General features: G+C 43.2%; 1 pseudogene; it reads right to left on the bottom strand.

Annotated features, from left to right (window-relative positions):
* Positions 1-23,459: 23,459 nt before the first annotated feature.
* On the bottom strand, positions 23,460-23,577 carry LOC133053368 (U2 spliceosomal RNA; annotated as a pseudogene).
* Between the last annotated feature and the right edge of the window lie 1,337 nt (positions 23,578-24,914).

Genomic DNA, 24,914 nt, shown 5'->3' with positions numbered 1-24,914 from the left:
CCACTGCAGGGGGCTCAGGTTCTATCCCTGGTCAGAGAACTAGGATCCCACATGCCAAGCAGCCAAAAAAAAAAAAAAAAGTCAAATTACTTTGAATAGATAAGGTAAATGGAGTACTGGGTCTAATTGTGTTAAAAGTGTGCACTTGGTGGCATTTTTTGCAACCATCAGTACATTTAAGTGATTTCCAATCTCTCTTCCTGGAGAGATGGGGGGAACCAGGATGATGTATATAGAAGCACTAGGGTTAAGAAGAAACATCCTCTCTCCTAACAGTTTAGAAGGAGAGGAAATACAAAAAAATTCTGATGCTCTTTTGGAATAAATTGGCCATGCTCCATCCAATCTAGAGTGTTTGGCATGTACAGTAAAAGCACTTTAGAGTAAGAGAATAATTGAGATTTATGGAAAAAAGGGGAGTGAGGGGTAAAAGATAGGAACATAATAATTAAGGTTGCAAAAATATCCAAAAGGCAGGAAAGAGAAGGTGGTGGCCAGGGACTGGAGAGAGATTGAAGAAATTTTCATAGACTGGATATTTGAAAAATATTTCAAAGGATATTTCAAAAATGTTTTGATTGCCTTCAACATCAGAAATGACTTAATTTCTGAAATAACAAACTTGTTGGATTATGAAGAGTAGACATTGGCACTTCTCAGCCTCTAGCTGCATTCAGCCACCCTCTAATAGGTATGCTTAAAAAACTTTCAGTATGGCCAGAAAATGGAAAAGTACTTTGCAGTTAAGATTGAGACAAATCTGCATCTAAAGTTCCTGAAAAAGGTTTATGAAATATCAAATGAAGACAGGAAGTTGTAGAACAGCTAGCATAGTCTGATTCCATTTTAATGAAAAGCCAGTAAATGTATAGAGAATAATCTGGAAAGAATACAGCAGCATAACAACTGTAGTCATTTCTGGGAGACTTTTACTTTCATCTTTCTTCATTTTGGGATAACATGACTTTATTAAACATTGTTAAATCATATTAGTATATTTTGACAGCAGGAGGAGAAGGGGACGACAGAGGATGAGATGGTTGGATGGATGGCATCACCGACTCAATGGACATGGTTTGGGTGAACTCTGGGACTTGGTGATGGACAGGGAGGCCTGCGCGCTGCGGTTCATGGGGTCGCAAAGAGTCAGACACAACTGAGCGACTGAACTGAACTGAATATTTAAAAGTATCAAAAAACTCCAAATTAAAAAAAATTAAATATTGAACATGAGCTATACAATAGTTCATTTTATTTATTTCTTTTTAACTCGACGGAAGTTGTCTTTCTCTTTTTGACTGCACCACGTGGCATGTGGGATCTTAGTTCCCTGACCACGGATCAAACCCACATCCCTTGCATGGAAGGGCAGAGTTTTAACCCTGGGCCACCGGGGAAGTCCTCAACTGAAGTTTTTATGATCTAGTCTAAGTAAAGAATCATTTTGTGGGAGGGAATATGAAATGCAAGGCATAAACTGTTCAAAGATGGGTGTGTGAGCTAAGTCACTTCAGTCACGTCCGACTCTGTGTGACTGTACGGACCATAACCCACCAGACACCTCTGTCCGTGGGGTTCTCCAGGCAAGAATACTTTAGTGGGCTGCCATGCACTCCTCCAGGAGATCTTCCTGGCTCAGGGATTGAACCCACATCTCCTCCATTGGCAGGCAGGTTCTTTACCACTAGTGCCACTAGGGAAGCCCACCTTTCTTAAATTGTGCATATGTATTTTTGATGACCTCAATTTATATGTGAAAAAATTTTTATTGGTCACTTTGATTTAGACCAAGGGCTTTACTTTTTATCAGCAACTAGGAAGATTTTCTTCTTCTCTGTGGTGAGAGTTTGCAGGAACCTGGAATGCAAAATTTGGAAAGTTGGTATACAATATTTAATCCATGCAAAGAATTTGGATAACATGCATACAACTTTATTGAAAGAGCTTAAAAAATAGTCATTTATTTTTTGTGTTTTCTTTCTTTCTCTCTCTCTTTATATATTTATTTATTTTTTTTGGCAAGGATGAGGACATTACACATAGTTCCTAGAATTTATGGTATTGAAGGATATAGAAATCTCTAGACCTTGAGCATTTATTCTGGAGTTTTACACAATATATGCAGTTTATGTTTCTAAAGTTTTCTGGGTTCAAGTTCTTTTCACATATATCTGGCTGTCACGAAATACAAGACCCAAAGCACATTTAGAATCACTTACCTGGAGGGAGTTTGAAGTTCCTCCAAATCTTTTTCACATCTGTTGTACTCTATTGTTCATTGATACAGTCTAAAACATACTAGAAACAAAAAAGCGGCTGCATATGCAGCATTAAAATTTACCCTGGCTTTCTGATCCATGAACAAACACTACCATGATAAGGCCAAGTAGAAGCCATGGGAGCTCTCTTGCCTCTTAAATGCTAGAACAGGTCCTGCATCTAAAGTGGGCAATGTGGCTGTTACGGTGCTCTGTTGGTATTCTGCTTTGGTGACCCTTCTTAGAGGGGCAATTTTCTTCTCTGTAGGACCACCTGTGCAGTTGGGGTACCAGTGGGGAAAACCCGGATATCTCTACATCCCCAAGCCAATTCAAGGTGCTTGTCAGTTCGTTCAGTTGCTCAGTCGTGTCCAACTCTTTGTGACCCATGACCTGCAGCATACCAGGTTTCCCTGTCCATCACCAACTCCTGGAGCTTGCTCAAACTCATGTCCATCGAGTCAGTGATGCCATCCAACCATCTCATCCTCTGTCATCCCCTTCTTCTCTTGCCCTCAGTCTTTCCCAGCATCGGGGTCTTCTCCAGTGAGTCGGCTCTTCACATCAGGTAGCCAAAGTATTGAAGCTTCAGCTTCAGCATCAGTCCTTCCAATGAATATTCAGGGCTGATTTCCTTTAGGATTGACTGGTTTGATCTTACTGTCTGAGGGACTCTCAAGAGTTTTCAGCATCACAGTTCAAAAACATCAGTTCTTCGGCACTCAGCTTTCTTTATGGTCCAACTCTCACATCCATACATGACTACTGGAGAAACCATAGCTTTGACTATGCGGACCTTTGTCAGTAAAGTAATACCTCTGCTTTTTAATATGCTTTGTCATACCTTTTCTTCCAAGGAGAAAGCATCTTTTAATTTCATGGCTGCAGTGAGTTTGGAGCCCAAGAAAATAAAGTCTGTCACTGTTTCCATTGTTTCCTCATCTATTTGCCATGAAGTGATGGGACCAGATGTCATGATCTTAGTTTTTTGAACATTGAGTTTTGCTCATGTCAGTAGTTCAAAAGAAATTATAAGTGAGATCCCCAATGATTCTGATTTGTTATTTGTTTATTTCCATGCACTCTTATCAACTCATGAACTATTTCAATTCAACTCGAGACCTGAGTTGGCTGATGAGATGACTTTGGGTTAAACTCATAGGTGAGATTACTAGAAGGATTTGTTGTATTTGTGCATTTTATTGGCTTGTGAACTAATTCAAACATCACTGAAGCCCTTAGTCAACTGTAGCATGATTGATGTGGAGGTAATCTAATTGCTTTTCTTTTATGTGACCTATACACATGCATGTGACCTGTAATGGCAATTTGAATAATCACCTTTGAAGCCTTTGGATTTGGGTTTGTCTTCTCAACCCACTGTGCTAACTCCAATATCACAGTATAGGAATTACTCACTGTTACCAGGCAGATCATGTAATAGTTTGGATTTGGGTTGTATTTCTGAGCTTCTGTTGCATCTTCATATTTGTGTTCATTTCTTGTCAACTTGCTGCTGCTTATTCAACTCCAAATGTTGATAAAACCCATAGTACTTCAATCAACTTGACCAAAGAATAGAAGTGGCCTGAAGCCCTTAAGATTCACTGATTTTTCTCAGTCTCTCCCATCAGTCAGGCACAGCAGCCTTACAGGATGATGGAAAGACCCATTGTAGACTCTGTTCTAATATCAGCTTGGGGACTACAGGTTGTGTAGTCAGGGTGCCAAGCTCGAAGGATGTAGAATGCAGTTTTAACCGAGAAGCAGGCTTTTAGCCAGGAACCAGATTGGGCTTTTCTCCCCTAGGACCCAGAATAGATGGCCTTGGGAACCTGGAGTTAGAGGTAAAAATGAAATCTCGCATGATTCCAGATGAGTGGTTACCCCAGATGTTTGCAGTTTACAGAACTCAAGGGGAAGAACATTTCTACTAGAGGAAATGGGAAGTGTCATCTATAGCTTCTGTATAATTATTTGCCCTTGATTCTTTAATTTGTATGTCGTATTTTGCCTTGGTGGGATTTAAGGTTAACCTTAAGTCTATAGATTTCTGAATCTCAAAGAATCACAGCAGCTCTGCAGAAGTCGTGAACTTCACCCTGAAGACTTCAACCCAAAGAAGTCCCATGACTTGGGGCCCCAGACTTTGGACTTGGTTTGAGCATGGGGTGGTTTTCATTGCTTATAAGGTGTGCACTTGTGCTTATGCAAACAATCCTGGAATCTTAAGTATGGGGAGATATCAGAGTATGTATATACTGTATTTGTATCCCACACAGTGCAAGGCAGTGTCTCAGGCTGATTGGTCTCCCCAGCAGGACCTTTTTTGTGATAACTTCCTGCAACCTTCGTTTTCTGTGTCACTAAGTCTCTGGGCATAGCTACCTTGTTTGATTATTTGTCAGCTTTCCCTCGTTGAACCAATCTCAACATCTGTCTTATCAAATTTGGAATTTGGGACAGGTCCACAAGACTGAATGATAGCTTGCTGAATCTCATTAATGCTCTTTTATTACAGAGAACACTATTTAGAAGACATATTGTTGATTTCTCCTGAACTCTTCTTGTTTCTGTGCCTGTGAAGCGGTTTTCTGCTTTTTTTTTTTTTTTTTTGGTATTTTATAAAATGCTTATATTTTCCCTGTGATTTGTTGTTGTTGTAAGCTCCCACTTGTAAATTTTTGTTATTCACAATGACTATAAATGTGATCAAAAAAGCTTGTGGTCTGCCAAGTACATTATCCAATGTTTCAAGGCAGAGCTCTGAGTTATAGAACCTAATGCATTGAGAGATTTGGTGGCAAGGTGTGGACTCTCCAGGTCAGGATTGAAGTTATCTCCTAAAAAAAAAAATAAAGTATAAATGGACTTTAAAAAAAAAAAAAGTCAGTAGGTAATCTAATACCTTCCTATGAGAAGTGGTCCCTTTGGCCACTTCTTGAAGGCCATAAAGAAATATTTGGGCATTGTGGGGGTGGAAGGGACATCTTCTACCCCTGCTAGAGGAATGGCAGACTCTCAGAGGCCTGTAGCTCACCAGCCCAGAAGTCCAGAGAGCATGGACTGGAAGCAAGGGGTGCAAGGTTAACTCCTGGTCAAGCCTGCATTCAAACTCTGGTCCCCAGAGTCTGGAGTGTTTATCATTACACCACACTACCTGGTCTTATAAAGTCGTAGTAAGGGTACAGAATCCAAAGAGGTAAGTTAGTAACAGGTTGTTTTTGGCATTGTTTGTTCCTAAAATTTAATACTCTTTCTACTGCTTGTATAAAATTTCCTGTTAACTAAAACTGCATGTCCTCTGTACAGCTTGCCATGGTTTCAACATTCATCAAATAGCTTTATCACTGTGGTCAGGAAACTCTTTCCCCATGGGAGAGGAGAGCAAAACTGTGCCAGTCTGTCTTGGCTGCAGCTGTGCCTGCTGGGTGGTCTGCCAAGTACATGGGTCACTTCCTAGGATTTCCTGATGACTTGGAGTTGCAGGTGTCAGCAACTCCATTCCAGCTATTTAGTCTAGAGGCCCCAAGCCGAGCGTCCCCTGGTCTTTCAGAGCAGCTGGGACTTATCTCCTTATTATTTATTACCCAATCTATGTTAAGGAGTGGGCCACCCATTAGCATAGCATCCCCATAATGTGTGCCCCTCTCCCCAGAAAGTCTCTGAAATGTTCTGAGGGGGAATTTTGTAAGGGACTGAAGGGTTAGGTGAGTAGATGGCTGGCGACATTTGGGGTATTGCTATTAACCTGACTCCATTTCAGAACACCTTCTTGAGCTTGCAGAGCTTATAGTGAGAGTCCGGTAATGAATTTTGTCCCATTCAGATACAGCTTGCACTACCCATATCCGCTGGACGCCAGTGATGAGGGAGTGTCGCCGGAGGTGGGAGGAAGCTACCCAAGCATTTGGTGTCTGCCCTTGGCCTCACTGTGACAGTTTTGTGAGTTAAGGTAACCCTGGCCTGAGAAAGCCTGGGGCACATCAAGGAGGGAAATGCTGCTATTGTATTTCTATACACAGTTAACTGCCACAGATCAAGGAGAAGTTTATGTCTTTGTTTCCATGAAAGCAAGGAAATTTGAAACTGGGGACGTCTTTAGGAATATGAGTGATCTCAAGGAGCAGAGTAATAATTGTCCTCATTTATTGAGGGCTTTATTTTATTTTATTTTATTTTGGTGCCAAGTTCTGTGTCACTCACTCTTTGTAGCATCTCATGTAATAGTCACTGCATGCCCTGTTGGTAGAAGATATCATCCTCTCAAGTAATATTTACAGGTAAGATGTGAATTATGACTGGGAATCTATGTGTCTTACCCAGGCCCCAGGCCCTGAACCACTAGTTTCTGCTGATTTTAAAAATGAGATGAAGGTTTCAGAAGGTAGAGAAGGCCTGGTCCTCTGGGCCATTTTACAAGTGAAAGTAATGAATGCCAAGGTCCGCCTCTCTGCACCACCACGCAGCTGGGCAGTCTCCTTGAGCGCCTCACCTCCCTACCTTTGACTCTATACTTAGGCGACACTCAGCCTTCTCACTCGCTTAGTCCTCAGTTGTGTCCGACTCTTTGCGACCCCTGGACTGTAGTCCGCCAGGCTCCTCTGTTCATGGGGAATTCTCCAGGCAAGAATACCGGAGTTGGTTGCCATTTCCTCCTCCAGTGGATCTTCCTAATCCAGGGATCGAACCTAGGTCTCCCACATCATAGGCAGATTAGTTACCATCTGAGCCCCCCGGGCCAAGTGTCACTAATTTAGAAATAATCTTTTGTCTTCAAAATTCACTTTACCCTAGACCTTCTTCCAAGATATTTGATTAGAGGAAAGTGAAAGAAAGTGAAAGTCACACAGTTGTGTCTGACTCTTTGCGATTCCATGGACTGCGGCCTGTCCTGCTCCTCTGTCCATGGAATTCTCCAGGCAAGAGTACTTGAGTGGGTTGCCATTTCCTTCTCCAGGGGATCTTCCCGACCCAGGGATCAAACCCAGGTCTCCCACATTGCAGGCAGATTCTTTACCAGCTGAACCACAAGGGAAGATTAGAGGAAGTCCCTACCAAATTAATGATATTGACATGTGACTGAGTGTAAGGATAAATACTCCAGTTTAGGAAACTGTGAAATTGACCTGAAGGACTGAATTTAATGATGGATCTACAGGAGCAGGGAGGACTGACAGGGAGATACTGGAGTGCGTCCCTGTTGTGTGTCTGCGTGTGTGCCACTCCACAACCTGCCTGTGTAGTCCTCAGTATTCCTTAAAGGCAGGTGTACACAGAAGAGGGGCAGACATTGATAATAAACAAACCCATCTTGGAGTTCAAGTATAATAACTGGAGGTCAAGCCAAAGTGAGCATTCACTGGCAGGAGAGCTACCAACTACAGAGACCTCCAGTGTGGATCAGATCATCAGCAGGATGGGGAAAAACACATTTCCTTCAGGCTCCTCTCATCCACACTGTTGAGTATTTTCCTCATGCTGCACACAGGGTCTAGAAGACCTATCAACTTTACCCCCACCTTTCGGAGGCCTGGTGAAGTCAGACCAACAGTGAAACTGAAGACACACTAGTGAAAACCAGAAACTCATCACGTTACCTTCTCCAACGGCCAGAAAACCCTTTTAGTGACTCTGATGGGCTCTATGATAAGCAGTTAGTGTCCATCATCTTCTTTTACACTCCTAGTAATCTGAAGAGCTAGGTGCTATGTTATTTCACAGAGAAGTTAAGCTAATGGCCTAGGGACACACACGGCTCATAATTTCAGAGTCAAGATTTGACAGCATGTGTTTATACAGCTCATGTGCTCTTACCTACATAACATCTACATAGTCATAGGACTTTGGGGGTGGCGTGGAAGAGTTTTGAAACATTGTTTTAAAAATCATATTAATTAATGAGACTGTAGAAAATAAAAAGGGATAGAAGAAATTCACTTCATTGTTGCCATCTAAACCCCTAAACTTTTAGTATTTTGTAGTATGTTCCTATGGGCTTCCCTGGTGGCTGTAAAGAATCTGCCTGCAATGCAGGAGACCTGGGTTCCATCCCTGGGTCAGTAAAATCCAATGGAGAAGGAAAAGGCAACCCACTCCAGTATTCTTGTCTGGAGAATTCCATGGACTGAGGAGACTGGTGGGCTACAGTCCATGCAGTTGCAAAAGAGTTGGACATGACTGAGTGACTAACACATGCACACAGTATGTTCATACAGTCCTTTATTTGCTGTTATAGTTATTTATGTATATATTTTCATACACTCTACTGTATACACAGTTTTCTATATTTGTACTCAATGCATCATAGTGTTCTCTATGGTATTTATTTTTGTAATCTAAATGTTTTCTTTAAATAATAGCATTTTATTCTTTCTGCCTATAAAAGTGGTTTGTTCCTCACTAAAGAGAATTCAAAATTCAGAAAGGCACAAAGAAGATAATAAAGAATGAACTCTAATTTCACCATGCAGAGAGAACCATTTTAATGCTTTATTTTTCATTTTTAAGACAATTAAATATTTGGGTTTATTTCCTTTCAGTCTTGCTTTTTTAAAACATATCCACATACTTTTCTTTCTTTTTTTTCCCCACATACTTTTCTTTAAAAAGAAACTGGGATCACAATGTGCATGCAATAATTTGATCATGCTTTTTTTCACTTAAAATACTATCAACAGTTTCATATGTTATTAAAACACCATTTAAAATGCTTGTGTGACAGTATGGCACATAAAGAACCGTTGATTTATTAAACTCATTATCTAATTGTGAATCTTTCGTGTCTTTCCAGTTAAAAATAATTTTTAGATGCTATCTCAGTAAGTATTTCTTCAAGTAGCCATTTCAAAATTTCTGATTAATACCTTAGGATAAGATCCTAGTCAATGAATTGTTGTTCAAAGAGTATAAACTTTTCAGAAGCACTCTATTCATATTGTTAATTGCTTTCATGAATGGTTGTATCAATTTATTCTCTCATCTCCAAGATAAAATGTCTGCCCATTTTAATTGCTGCACAGTTTGCTATTTTTGATCCATTCTTATTACAAATATGGCTCCCATGAACATCTCCAGACCAGGGTATTAAGGCACCAGACCTGGGTTGAATTCCTCTTTCACTTATCAGCAGACCTTGCACATTGGTGCCTCAGTTTCTTCATCTGCAGAATATAAAAATAACAGGGCCTCAAAAGGTTGTGACGTGAATTGACTAATTATTAGTTCAGTCAAAACAATGTGCCCTTTGTCTGCATTCTGAATTTTTCAGTTCCCCCATTTAATAAAATTATTTGATCTATAATCTATCCTGATTTTATGATCACTGAGCTTTTTTCAGCTCTGAGGTTCTATGAAGTAAAATGGAGAAATTTGCAACAATCACAGACAAAATCCACTTACTAACATATCCTTACCATGTTTGGCTATCAGAATACATTTAAGAGGATTTGTTAAAAGGCAGAGTACAAGTGAAATAAGTAGATTAACTTACAGTATCATGTAAAATGAGTTCATTTTCTTTTTTCTGTACTCCCAAGTAAGGAATGAAAAGTAATCAACACAGAAGCTTCAAATATAACTATCTAAGTTGTCATTTAGTGCCAGTTAGCTCAGTGGTAAAGAATCTATCTTCCAAACAGGAGACATGGGTTTGATCCCTAGGTCTGGAAGAGCCTCGAGAGAAGGAAATACAACCCTCTCCAGTATTCTTGCTTGTGAAACCCCATGGACAGAGGACCCTGGCAGGCTACAGTCTATTGGGTCACAAAAGAGTCAGACACAAATTAGCAACAAGTTGTCATTTACTAAAATTCCAGTGTTTTTGTAAAACTTTTCTCTATCTTGTCTTTAGCTCTCTCTCTCTCTCTCTCTCTCTCTCTCTCTCTCTCTCTCTCTCTCTGTGTGTGTGTGTGTGTGTGTTACTCACTTCATCATGTCCAATTTTCTGAGGCTCCATGGAATGTAACCTGCCAGGCTCCACTGTCCATGGGATTCTCCAGGCAGGAATACTGGAGTGGGTTGCCATTCTCTTTTCCAGAGGATCTTCCTGACCAAGGGATCAAACCAGCATCTCTTGCATCTCCTGCATTGGCAGGCAGGTTCTTTACTGTCTGAGTTACCAGGGAAGCTCCTGTCTTTAGGTTCGGTTCAGTTCAGTTCAGTTGCTCAGTCTTGTCTGACTCTTTGCGACCCCATGGACCGCCAGAACTCCCTGTCCATCACCAACCCCCGGAGTTTACTCAAACTCATGTCCATTGAGTCTGTGATGCCATCCAACCATCTCATCCTCTGTCATCCCCTTCTTCTCCCACCTTCAATCTTTCCCAGCATCAGGGTCTTTTCAAATGAGTCAGCTCTTTGCATCAGGTGGCCAAAGTATTGGGGTTTCAGCTTCAACATCAGTCCTTCCAATGAATATTCAGGACTAATTTCCTTTAGGATGGACTGGTTGGATCTCCTTGCAGTCCAAGGGACTCCCAAAATCTTCTCCAACATCACAGTTCAAAAAGCATCAATTCTTCAGCACTCAGCTTTCTTTATAGTCCAACTCTCACACCCATACATGACTACTGGATAAACCATAGCCTTAACTAGATGGATCTTTGTTGACAAAGTAATGTCTCTGCTTTTTAATATACTGTCTAAATTCATCATAATTTTCCTTCCAAGGAGTAAGCATCTTTTAATTTCATGGCTGCACCATGAAATTAAATTAAATTCACCATCTGCAGTGATTTTGGATCCCCCAAAAATGAAGTTTCTCACTGTTTCCACTGTTTCCCCATCTATTTGCCATGAAATGATGGGACCAGATGCCATGATCTTAGTTTTCTGAATGTTGAGCTTTAAGCCAACTTTTTCACTCTCCTCTTTCACTTTCATCAAGAGGCTCTTTAGTTCTTCTTCACTTTCTGAAACAAGGGTGGTGTCATCTGCATATCTGAGGTTATTGATATTTCTCCCGGCATCTTGATTCCAGCTTGTGCTTCGTCCAGTCCAGCATTTCTTGTGATGTACTCTGCACATAAGTTCAATAAGCAGGGGGACAATATACAGCCTTGATGTACTCTTTTCCCTATTTGGAACCAGTCTGTTGTTCCATGTCCAGGTCTAACTGTTCCTTCCTGACCTGCATACAGATTTCTCAAGAGGCAGGTCAGGTGGTCTGGTATTTCCATCTCTTTCAGAATTTTCCACAGTTTGTTGTGATCCACACAGTCTAAGTCTTTGGCATAGTCAATAAAGCAGAAATATATGTTTTTCTGGAACTCTCTTGCTTTTTCGATGATCCAGTGGATGTTGGCGATTGATCTCTGGTTCCTCTGCCTTTTCTAAAACCAGCTTGAACATCTGGAAGTTCACGGTTCACGTATTGCTGAAGCCTGGCTTGGAGAATTTTGAGCATTACTTTACTAGTGTGTGAGATGAGTGCAACTGTGCAGTAGTTTGAGCATTCTTTGGCATTGCCTTTCTTTGGGATTGGAATGAAACCTGACTTTTTCCAGTCCTTGTGACCACTGATGACTTTTCCAAATTTACTGGCATATTGAGTGCAGCACTTTCACAGCATCATCTTTTAGGATTTGAAATAGCTCAGCTGGAATTCCATCATCTCCACTAGCTTTGTTCGTAGCGATGCTTCCTAAGGCCCACTTGACTTTGAATTCCAGGATGTCTGGCTCTAGGTGAGTGATCACTCCATCGTGATTTTCTGGGTCGTGATCTTTTTTGTACAGTTCTTCTGTGTCTTTAGGTAATTTCCCCCAAATCGATTTGAATAGAATGTACAGAAAGCCAGAACTCTGACTATGTAGGTTAAATATGCATTACCCACTGAATGCCTAGGTAGAATGCAATAGGAGCTTTGGCAGTGGGGAGCTGTCTCCTAACAAGATAGCTTTGTGAGTCCCAGGAAACACCAGACCTGCTCCCACAAGGAGGCTGATCCCTTTCCTTGACCTGTTAAATGTCACTTCCTAAAGCCCTTTTGCCTCTGGATATGTCAGGGGAGTGTGTGATTTCCTCAGTTCTGTCTCACCACAGCAAAGATTTGAAATGGTGGACCAGTGTTACAGCTTGGTTACAGCTCAGTTTTATTTGGCAAGCAAAGGATAGTACACCTTCAAGGTGTGAGGGTGGGCCGACCCAATAAGAGAGGTCTCAAGGGTCTTGGCTTCCTCCTCTCATCTGTTTGTCTCCTCACCCTGAGCCTGCCCTAAGTAAATTGGGCTAGCCAGGAGGGCTGTTTGTTTCACCTGAGGTTCTCACTCTGGTCCTCAGATTTTCTTTTGTTCCATTTTTGTGGGCTTTTTCCTTTCTTTGTCTTTTAGCCACCGCCATTTTGGACTCCTTTTTCCTATTCTAACTACCTAACATTCCCTCCTCAAGAGATGGAAGGCCCAAATCTTTGGGAGTAGGGGCGTCGAAGTCTCACTGGCTACTTCCTGCTGAGCTGGGATGGCGAGGGGCATTGGGCCTCCCCCTCCTGCTAGTCTCAAGCCTCAGAGTCCTCATGGCAGTGTCCATCTAAGGGTGAGTGATATTTTCTGGGGTCAGGTGTAGTTTTATACATCCTTGTTGAACTGGTACTACATGTTGTAGCTTGTTGACCTGGCCAGAGACAAAATGGGTTAGACAATTGATAATATATGGAGTGATCATAAGCAGCATCAATATGGTGATAACAGGGATTAGTAGGGGTATTAGTCAACTCCAATTCCCCCTCTCCAGGAGAAGGATCCCCCAAGAGAGATTGTAGCAACCCCAAGAACTCTCCAGCTCATTCTTTGAGATTCTGAAGGATCTGAATGTTTTTCTTGAAGACTGTGAGACTTTCTTTAACTTGGTTGGAGGTGTTACCCAGAAACAACATGTCTCATTCAAGATGGCTCAAGTCCCTCCTTGTTCAGGGATCAGGGGATCTATCTCCTGTCTATTTGGAGTACAACCCGTACCAAGCTGGGTTGGCTCTTTAGAGCTATTCTGAGAAGTCTTATCCCCAGAAACTTAATTTTGGCAGTGTTCATTAGAATGGCACTCATCTGTAGTCCTGAATAGGTATCTGAGATCTCCCATGGGCTCACAGGTGTATTGAGTGTCCTCTTCTGTTTTCTTCCATGGCTTGACTTGTGAGTAGTGAATCCAGGAGACATGTCCTTGTACCTTGACTGCTGGGGTGGTAGAAAGTATTACAGGGTAGGGGCCCTTCCATATGGGCTGGAGTTGAGCCTCTGGGGACCCATATTTCCAGACTTTAATTAGGACTTGAGTCCCTGAAGCATATAGTGGTGGCTCTTTAGAAACTTTGGGGTCCTGGTTAACACCCCACAAGCATGTATCTTTTTGGAATTGCCAAATGGTCATGGTATAAGACCAGAGGGTCTGAGCCTCTGGATCTAGGAAGAAGTCATTGACATAAATGAAAGGTCTCCCATATAGCATCTCATAACGACTAAGACCAATCTGTTCCTTAGGGGCAATACATGTGCAGAGGAGAGCTATTGGTAAAGCCTCCTTCCATCCCAGGGAGGTCTCCTGGGTTATCTTTTTTATTGCTGATTTTAAGAATTGGTTGGCTCTTTCTACTTTTCCTGAAGACTGAGGCCTCCAGGCACAATGGAGATAATAAGTAACGCCCAATGCATTGGAGACCCCTTGGGTGACCTTAGAAGTAAATGATGTCCCATTGTCACTTTGTAATGACCTTGGCAGACCAAATCTCGGAATGATTTCATGGAGTAGTTTTTTTACTACCTCCTCAGCCTTCTCAATTCAGGTGGGAAAGCCTTCAATCCATCCTGTGAATGTATCTATCATGACTAGTAGGTATTTATACCCTTGAGAAACTGGCATCTGGGTGAAGTCCATCTGCTAGTCCTCTCCTCAGTAGGCCCCATGCTATTAGATGAGTTGGGCCAGCTGGGGTCTTTGAGCTCCTTGGTGGTTGTTTAATTGGCAAGTGGGATAAGAGGAGACCACTTGCCTTATAGTTGTTGGAGGCCCGTTCCTCTCAAAGACCCTTCTAGTAATCTTTGGAGGGCCTTCTCCCCTAAATGAGTGATGGCATATAAGGAGTTAACCAACTTCCATTGGAGGTTCCCAGGCAGAAAAAAAAAAAAGAGTCCCTCCTTTTGGAACCACCCCATATGATCTTCTTGAAAGCCCTCACTCTAAGCTTTAAGAGTCTCACCTTCAGTATATGAAGGAGTTTCTGGCAAATTAGCCTGTGGAACTAAGGTGGCCACCCCTATTAGGTCATGGTTCTGTAATGCTGCTCTCTTAGCTGCCTGATCAGCTGCTTGGTTCCCTTGTGTCACTTCTGTGCTCCCTTTTTGGTGTCCTTTACAAAGGGAAACTGAAACCTCAGTGGGCAGATGGACTGCCTCCAAGAGCCTAAGGATTTGATCATCATATTTGATTGGGGACCCTCGGGTGGTCAAGTAGCCTCTTCTTTTCCAAATAGCAGCATGTGCATGTAGCACCAGAAAGGCATACTTGGAGTCAGTGTAGATGGCTACTCTTTTTTCTTTTCCCAGCTCTAAAGCTCAAGTCAGGGCTATGAGCTCAGACAATTGGGCTGAAGTACCTGGTGGCAAAGGCTTAGCCTCTGTGGTCTCAAAATTGGAGACTACTGTATATCCGGCTCTTCTTTTCCCATCCAAGACAAAGCTGCTTCCACCATTGTACCAGATTTCCTCAAGATTGGTCAGAGGATCTTCTGACAATCCCTCTCAGGGCTTTGTCCATTGGTCCGAAGTTTCTAGGCAAGAGTGAAAGGGGAGAGAGCCTTCGGGGGTAGGCAGGAGGGTAGCTGGGTTAAGAACCTCACAAGGAAATATAGTCAGGCCTGGATTTTCCATCAGCACTACTTACTATCTGAGGATCCTTTGATCAGACATCCATAAATGGCCTCTCCCATTCAGGAGTTGTTTCACTTGGTGACTGGTAAAAATAGTTTGTCCCCAAGAGAGTTTTAAAGTATCTTCTATCAGGACTGCAATAGTTGCAAGATTTTGAAGGCAGGGAACGATCTCTTTTCAAAAAGGGAATAGGACACTCAGGGACCACCAGAAACTGGTGGAAAAATATTTGTCCGTCCCAGCAACAAAGAAGCACTCGGGTGAATCTTTTCATAATTGTTTTTCCTGTAGCACTCAAAATGGTATAGGTTTGAGAGGAGAAGACTCCAGAGTAGGAGGTCAGGACAGAGTAGGCAGCCCCTGTGTCAACCAAGAAATTCTGGGACCTACCTGCCACATCCAGTTTCACCCTTGGCTTCACTCCCATGATGGTTATCTGTGACAGGCAGGCTGACAGGAAGGGGCCGCTTCAGTCCTATTGAACAATCCTGAGGGAAGGCTTGGCACTTGACCTTGAGGCTGTTGGGTCCCCAGAGCAGAGGGCCGTCCAGTGTCCCAACTGATGGCATTTATAGCAAGCCATTTTAGGAGACTTGTTATGGTTTGGACACTCTTTGGCCCAATGCCCCACTTGTCTACAGATAAGGCATTTGCCTGGTGCCTTGTCCTTCAAGGACTCGGGGTTTGCCATAAGGCTTCCCTGAAGGGCGGCCAGCATCTGGGCATGCCTTGTCTCTTTCCTTCTCTCCCTTTCCTGGGCCTTGGCCTCCCTCTCCCGTTCTCTGTTATAAATGGTATTGGTGGCTATCTGGACCATTTCATCTAAAGGGGCAGCAGGGTCTTGCTGCCGTAGCTGTTGTAACTTTATCCTGATCTTTGATGCACACTGGGACAGGAATTTGTCCTTTAAAATCACCTGTCTCTCGTAAGAGTCTAAATTCAGATTGGTAAACTTTTGGAGGGCCTCTTTTAGACTTTCCAGAAAGGCAATGGGGTTCTCGTTGGGCTCCTGAGATACTGCTGAGACTGGGCACAGTCCCACAACTCATAAGCTTCCTTCTATTTCCATGGGTGGACTTCCTTAGGGGTGAGTCTTTCTGAAGCTTATTCTACCCAGTATTGTTGCAACCTGAGAGCTGGGCGTCCCTGGGTCAGGGTGTAGATCCCCAGGCATGCTGAGGCATGACAAACTTCTGGAGATCGAATACCCAGGCAGGCAAAGGCATGTTGACCTCCCAAGAATTGGGTCCCTCGGCAGGTCAAGGCATGTCAACTTCCTGGGACCCCTGGACTGGCAGCTCCCTGAGCAGGTTGAGGCATGGCAACCTCCCAGAGACCAGATCCCTAGGCAGGTCAAGGAAGGTCCACCTCCTGGGGCCCTGGGCTGGTGGATCCCTGAGCAAGCTGAGGCATGACAACCTTCCAGGGACCAGATCCCTAGGCAGCTTGAGGCAGATCGACCTCCTGGGACCCTGGGCGAGTGGATCCCTGAGCAGGCTGAGGCATGACAACCTCCCAGGGACCAAATCCCTAGGCAGGTCAAGGCAGGTTGACCTCCTGGGACCCCAGGCTGGAGTTTGGCATCCCCAAGGTCTCCAGTGTGACTAGCACTGGGTAGGATTAAGGGGTTGTAGTCTTAACTCATTGCCAGTTTGTCCACTGCAGATGGGAATAGATACCATGATGTAAAGCAATCTAAGCCTGTGCCCTGAGACTGGGAACCTGGCAAAATAGCCATAGGCCTTATCCTCTTATTGCCCTGAAGGAATGTAACTCACTGATTTCTTCCCTTAGTCCTCCATAAGAGCAGTTTAGGGTGTTTCCCATGGTAAACATTTCACTGTCATAGAATAATAGAAGTAATGACAAAGGAGTGCGTTATCTGGTACTGTTAGGGAGTATTTTAATTATAAGCTGGGTGGAGTGATGTTGCCTACAAGGGGGCAGGGTCCTGGTTGTAGGGGTTAGTAAGTGGCTTAAGAAAGAATTGATAAGAGGCAACAGACCAGATGTTCCATAAAAGTGGAATGGAGATTTGATCTAGGGATATGTTTGTAACTTTAGGAGAAGGGTGGTAAGGGTTTGGGCCCAAACGGCCTTCAGGGCTAACTCCCAAAGTGGCAAACATTGTCCCTGGAAGCTCAATTGCCCTTGAAGGGATGCCACCAACAGATGGACTTCTAGCAGGCATTGTGTGCCTGTCACCTGCCCTAGCGGGTTCACTGAGAGATGTTGTTGTTATACATGTTGTGGGAAACATGGAAGGTGAAGGCCTGAATCTCTAGAGGGATTGGATTTCCCTCCTAAGGGTCAGCTATTTTCTGGCTGTCCCGCTAGAAGATTGTATGGGCAAAACTGTGGGCCCAGATGGGGCTCAGGAAAAGAGAATGAAACAGGAGGGAAGGGGGCAGGGCACAACTTTTGAAAGAATGACATAACCCAAGGTCATAACATAAACCCATTCAAATCAAGTGGGTCCAAGATGGCAGACAAGTCAAATTCAACTAAGCCTTGATCCTCAATCTGCAAGCTAAATGACACACCCAGAGGTGACATGACAGTTCCAAGGCACTATCAAAAGACCAAGAAGTGGGTGGTTCCCCAATTGTTGGAATGATCCTCCCACTCATTAGCATATGAATTCACCCAGCTCACAAAAACTAACCACACATTTCATGGCCACCACATACACCCTCTGCGATGGCACACACTCTGTGGACTGTGCTTCTTTCTGAATCTGAACAAGGCTACCTCTTACCTATCACTGTGTCTCACTGAATTCTTTTTACAATGAGACATCAAGAACCTGAGCTTCATTAGGTCCTGAAACCAGGCACCATGGGCTTTGGCCAGGCTCAAGTTCTGGTTGGACACAACTGAGTGACTAAGCATAGCACAAAGTCCCTGCCACATGGCTTTGAGTCCCAATCTTAGGTAAACGGTTTCAAACACAATTTTCAGAAATTGAAAGATGATGACCTGCCCAATCAAACAGTGGAGAGAAGAGCTGAAGGACAGGAGGAAAAAGCAGAGGAACCCTTTTCATAACTTGCCGAAAAACTGCTAAATGCCTGACCTGCACCCACAATTTTCATTGGCCTGATCCTTGGCATAAAGGAGGTTAAGGACAGAAGGACCCTCATGCACTTGGGCAACAGCTACTAGGGCACAGCAGATAGTGGAGCCTTTGGGACACAATGGGGAGTAGCCCCTGCTAGAGTCACTCAATTGCATGCCACTCACCTGTTCACAGGGGGTTCAAGGAAATAAGAAATGAGAAACTATAAAGGAATTCAGATTTTGTTAGCAATATGTCCTTCCTGCCATAGGGGTGAGGACTTCCTACCTTGACTGGAGGTCTTCTGGAATCTGAGATTGAGCCACATGAGCTTTCTGCCGAGTTTGTTTTTGCTGCCCCAGTTTCCAGCATGCTGGGCTTCTTGTCACTTCCACTGCACTGGATTTCCTTTGTGTTCAGCTTCCACCACATGAGCTTTTGCCAAGTTGGGCTTCTGCTGTGCTTGGTTTCCGCCTTGCTGGGCCTGAGCTGAGGTTGTTTCAGCCAGGTTAAATCCGAGTCATGGCACCAGATATGTCAGGGGAGTGTGTACTTTCCTCAGTTCTGTCTTGCCACAGCAAAGATTTGAAATGGCAGACCAGTGTTACAGCTCTGTTACAGCTCAGTTTTATTTGACAAGCAAAGGATAGTACACCCTTGAGGCATGTGGGCAGGCCGACCCCAAAGGGGAGGCCTCAATCCGTCTTGGCTTCCTCTTCTTATATGTTTGTCTCCTCCCTTCCTTGAGCCTGCCCTATGCAAATTGGGCTGGCCAAGAAGGGGCGTGTTTGTTTTAGCTGAAGTTCTCACTCCAGTCCGTGGATTTTCTTTTGTTCCATTTTCGAAGGCTTTTCACTGTCTTCGTCTTCTAGCCACCACCATTTTGGACTCCTTTTTCCTGCTCTACCTACCTAACAAACCCATGCAAGCATGCAGCTTGTTTAACCCCATGTGCCCCGGAGCCTGCTGTGCACCCGTATCACCCGTGGTAACTGTGTGTGTGTGTGTGTGTGTGTGTGTGTGTGTGTGAAAATACAGAGCCTCAGGTCCAACTGCCCAGATATTCATAAGTTGGGCAGGGTCTGCAAATCAGCACTGCAACAAACTTTCCAGCTGATTCTGATATGACAGATCCACAGACCAGCCCTTGTCAACCACTGACAAACCTCAGCTTGTGCAGCTGGGGGACTGAGGCCAAGAAAGGCTAAATGGACTTGCTCAAGGTCACACAGCTGAGTTTCCAGAAAAGATGAACACGACTCTGTTTCTCCCAATTTGAAGGTGAATCAGGTAACTGCTTAACAGTCAAAACTGAAACGTAGAAGTGCAACTGTTACCAAGTCCAAGCTTGCTCTGCTCTCCACATGATAGACCAATGAATCTGAGAGACAAGATGTTGAGGGAACGAAGAGACTTTAATTGGGGAGCCAGGAGACTGAGAAGACGGCAGGCAGGCTAGTGCCTCAAAATAACCATCTTATTGGGGTCTGGATGCCAGGTTCTCTTATAGATCAGAGATGGATCAGAGGAAGCTAAGAAAAAAGGCTATTAATCTTGCAAATATCTCCTAGAATGGCAAGCTTCAGGCAGGGGATGTGTTAACTTCTTCCTTCCTGCCATCCACAGGTGGGTAGGGTTCTGAACAAAGGAACTTTAGTCTACCAGTCAAGCCAAGGGGCATGATTCCCTGAGGCAAACCATTCTGTATGATTATAATAACAAAAGCAATGAAAGGCAAGTCAAAGAAAGAGTTCCAACATGGAGTCAGAATTGGCTTCCTCCCTGCAACATAACCAGAGCTCAACCTCCCAGGGGAGGCAAAACTAGAGAAAATTCTGGGCTGGGAGGAGAAGGAAGAAACCAAATGTTTAACCTTTCACTTTGGCACTATCTGAATAAATTTTTTTCCAACTAATTTTGCTTATTTGGATGATGGGCCTAAATTACATTTTCACCCGTTTTCTCCACCCTACATTGACTCTCCCAGGTTTTTTATACTGTTCTGGGGCACAGAAACTTTTGAGAGTAGTTATCTGACTTTATGCAATATCAAGGGAATATTTATTAAAATGACATAGTGACTGGATGCAAAATGGTATCCTGAATTGGATCCTAGAATAAAAAAGAGACACTAGTGAAAAGCTGAGGAGATCTGAATAAAGTTTGTAGTTTAATGAATACTAATTTATCAACATTAATTTCTTAGCTTTGACAAATGTACCATTGTTATGTAAGATGCTAACATTAGGGAGAACTGGATGACGGGTGTACAGGAACTCTGCAACTTCTCTGTAAATATAAAACTATCACAAAAGAAAAGATTTGTTTAAAAAATGAGCTTAGGTAACGACAAACCAGAGCTGTCAATGAAGCAAAGACAAATTGCTAATCAGAGTACTGATTCCCTCTCCCACTGGCGGAAAATCCTTTTGGAAGCTGACTGCTTGATTTGTGTGAGAAAGTTACTTAGGAGAAAAAGTCTGTTATCTCCTAGAAGGTAACCTGGCTGAGTTGGGGAGAAGAGTGTGCTTTAATTTCAGGAGAATAAAATAATGATTTCCTTCTCTAAGAGCACATTTTGTCTGTGCAGTTTTCACTGAGGTAATTGTTTTCTATTTAAGTAATCAACAAAAACTGGAATAACCTCAAAGTGGGGTTTGTATACAGTAGTTTATATACAGTAATGGGATTAAACTGGATGCCTTCTGTAGTAAAAAACATTTTTAAAAAGTAATATTTTGTGAAGGTTGGTCATCTTCATTGCACTGCATTGGTCCCTGTGGAGGAGGTGCCTGCGCTTGATATTGTAGGATGTGGGAAGTCTTCAAACCTCCTGTCCCCATCTCACCTTACTGCAACAGTACCTGAAGCATCCCCTTCATTCAATAAACATTTTGTTGTTATTGTTGTTGATTAGTTGCTCAGTCGTGTCCAATTCTTTGTGACCCCACGGACTGTAGCCCACCAGGCTCCTCTGTCCATGGGATTCTCCAGGCAAGAATACTGGAGTGGGTTGCCATTTCCTCCTCCAGGGGATCTTCCTGACCTAGGGGGTCGAACCCGCGACCCCTGCATTGGCAGGTGGTTTCTTTAACACTGAGCCACCAGGGAATAAAGCCAGGGAATAAAACATTTACTGGGTATATTAATAATAACAGCTAAAACACAAGAAATAATTATTATGGGCCAGGTGATGACCATGAATGCTTTTAATTTTCACAACAACCATGCAAGGTAAGAATGAGTTATTATTTTTGGTTCTGTAAATGGGAGTTCAGACTGTATGGGAAAATTGTCCAGGTCTGACAGGAAGTGTGTGGCAGAGCTAAATGTTCAGCCTGGTTTTATCTAGCTCTTCTCACTTTGGATGTCGTGGAAAAATGCTTTGCACTGCAGTGAACCATGCCACAGGGGCAGAGGGCAAAGAGCAAAGAGGGGAATTATATCTGTGTGCCAATGGGAATGGAAGCCAGGAGCAATGTGATTGGTTGGAGTCCTAGATTTCAGAGGCAGCTGCAGAGTGGTGGTCATCTAAGTTGTGGGAGAAAAAAGGCATCTCTAAGGGAGACAAGAGGAAAGGTGAGGCCAAAGTCTTCAATCTGCCCACATGTAGGCAGCAGGAGGTGGAGAAGGGGGTTGTTAGAGAGTAAGCAGAGGCCAGGAGAGGGAAATATTGGGGATGCATATGCAGAGAGAATTTCAAGAAGTCATCAAATGCTCTGAGAGCTTAGATATGATGGAGAAACAAGAAGCAGTGGCATTTAATAATTTGCGTCATATCAGTTCAGGCCAGTACAATAGGAGGATCAGATCCATATTCAGAGGAGTTAGGAGGCAGGGAGCAGCAAGGCAGGAGAGGGAACAAGGTCAGAGTGCATGCCCTACCCGTTCGGCGGGGGATGTAAGGAGGGAGGAAGGACGGTGTCATTTTCAAAGCTGAGAAATGCTGAGAGGTGGAGGATCCACGGCTGAGTGAGAAAGTGATGATGCACAAGGAGGAGGAGGAGGACCATTGATGCGGGGAGACCCAGAGGAAAGGGATTGCAGAGGGATGGAGGGTGCCGGGTGCCAAAGAAGGAGCAGGTGGTGACTCTTGGAGGGACTGGGAGCATCTGTGGAGAGGGCCTCTCTCAGAGAAAATTCTTTCCCCTTCCTGCTGTGTGCTCCCTTCTCTCTCCCAGTTTCCAAGATCTGCAGGAGACTGGACTCTCAACAGCTGGGGCAGTCTGAGGGCACTGTCTTCCTGGGCACTAGGTCCATGGGTGGAGTCAAAACAAATGTGCTTATGGTCATCATTTGGGGCTTGTTTCAGGTCAGCGGTGCGATTTCATTAAGGGCTTCTGTTTTTAGTCTTTTATCAACACCACAAAATCACATCCCACTGATCATTAGATTACTCTCACTAACATCATAATCACATTGCATATCCACAAATACATCACTATTCACTTAGGGTAATCAGTTTTAACGACACTTGCTTCAGTTTCTTTCATAAATCACACGCTTTTATGAGATAATGGAGGAGAAACATCTAATTTTGAACTCGGACAAATGTAAAGTGAATGCATGTGTTTTTAAATGTATTTTTGTTGACTTCCCATGTCCATTACTTAAAGGGCAAAGACTATCTCCTGACTTCTCTTTTAGAAATAAATGAGGCAAAAGTACAGTGGAGTTTGAATACCAAAGCATTCACTGAAATGTGTTGCAAACAAATAATAAACGTAGCTCCTCCTTCGTTGGCTTTGCACAAATCTCAGCTGAATAGAAATCAATGGTGGGAAGCAGTGTGTCTGATAGTCTCTGAAAGCGGTAAGGAGGAAAATCTTAACACCACCGCTTTACAGGAGCAGAATCAGACTCAGCTTGCTGTGTTGTCTGTGGAAAATAGAGTAGCAATTTCTTCCATCCAACGAACATATATTGGATTCCTACTATGTGCCACACCAGGTACAGAGATGGATAAAACATTTTCTGTGGCACCTGCAGAGAGAGCTTCAGCAGACAGTAGCCTTTTCCCACCCATTTATGTTCCCCTTCCATCCACCTCTGTGAATGCACACCCAGAGATCCAAAAATGCATGGATTTTATGTCCCTCACCACCGCCTGCCCACCTCTCTGCCAGGGAAAGGCCAGCTCTCAGGAGTGCCCCATGGCAGGTAATTGAGCCACCCTCCTTGGTAGACCTGCCCTGAGATCCCAACCCTGTGACTTCCTGCCTTCCCTCCCATACCCTACCAGTCCATCAGGAGACACCAGATCCTTGCCTCAGGCTATCCTTCAGAGGATTCCCGTCAGAGACAGGGGCTCAAAGAAGAAGTTTTTTCCTGCTGGGTCAAACAGAACTCACCCTGAATACAGATACTACACTTGATCTTAGCCAAAAGCCCAAGAAGCAATATAGTGAAAATGAGTATACTACCCAAAGCAATCTATAGATTCAATGCAATCCCTATCAAGCTACCAATGGCATTTTTTACAGAACTAGAACAAATAATCTCACAATTTGTATGAAAACACAAAAAACCTAGAACAGCCAAAGCCATCTTGAGAAAGAAGAATGGAACTGGAGAAATCAACCTGTCTGACTTCAGACTATACTACAAAGCCACAGTCATCAAGACAGTATGGAACTGGCACAAAGACATAAATGTAGATCAGTGGAGCAAAATAGAAAGCCCAGAGATGAATCTGTGCACCTATGGATGCCTTATCTTTGACAAAGGAGGCAAAAATATACAATGGAGAAAAGACAATCTCTTTAACAAGTGGTGCTGAGAAAACTGGTCAACCACCTGTAGAAGAATGAAACTACAACACTTTCTAACACCATACACAAAAATAAACTCAAAATGGATTAAAGATCTAAATGTAAGACCAAAAACTATAAAGCTCTTAGAGGAAAACTTAGGCAGAACACTCTCTGACATAAATCATAGCAAGATCCTCTATGACCCACCTCCCAGAGTAACAGAAAGAACAGGAAAAACAAACAAGTGGGACCTAATTAAACTTAAAAGCTTTTGCACAATGAATGAAACTATAAGCAAGGTGAAAAGGCAGCCTTCAGAATGGGAGAAAATAACAGCAAGCAAAAGAACTGGCAAAGAATTAATCTCCAAAATATACAAGCATCTCATGCAGCTCAATACCAGAAAAATAAATGGCTCAATACCAGAAAAATAAATGACTCAATAAAAAAATGTGCCAAAGAACTAAACAGACATTTCTCCAAAGAAGACATACAGATGGCTAACAAACACATGAAAAGATGCTCAACATCACTCCTTATCAGAGAAATGCAAATCAAAACCACCATGAGGTACCATCTCACGCCAGTCAGAATGACTGCTATCAAAAAGTCTACAAGCAATAAATGCTGGAGAGGGTGTGGAGAAAAGGGAACCCTCTTACACTGTTGGTGGGAATGCAAACTAGTAAAAGCACTATGGAGAACAGTGTGGAGATTCTTTAAAAATAGAACTGCCATATGACCCAGCAGTCCCACTGCTGGGCATACACACTGAGGAAACCAGAATTGAAAGAGACATGTGTACCCCAATGTTCATTGCAGCACTGTTTGTGATAGCCAGGACATGGAAGCAACCTAGATGTCCATCAGCAGATGAATGGATAAGAAAGCTGTGGTACATATACACAATGAAATATTACTCAGCTACAAAAAAAGAATGCATTTGAGTCAATTCTAATGAGGTGGATGAAACTGGAGCCTATCA

This window comes from Dama dama, chromosome X (assembly GCF_033118175.1).
Source record: "Dama dama isolate Ldn47 chromosome X, ASM3311817v1, whole genome shotgun sequence".
Lineage (NCBI taxonomy): Eukaryota > Metazoa > Chordata > Mammalia > Artiodactyla > Cervidae > Dama > Dama dama.
Note: the sequence above shows the minus strand (reverse complement) of the source record. Positions and strands in the feature narration are given on the sequence as shown.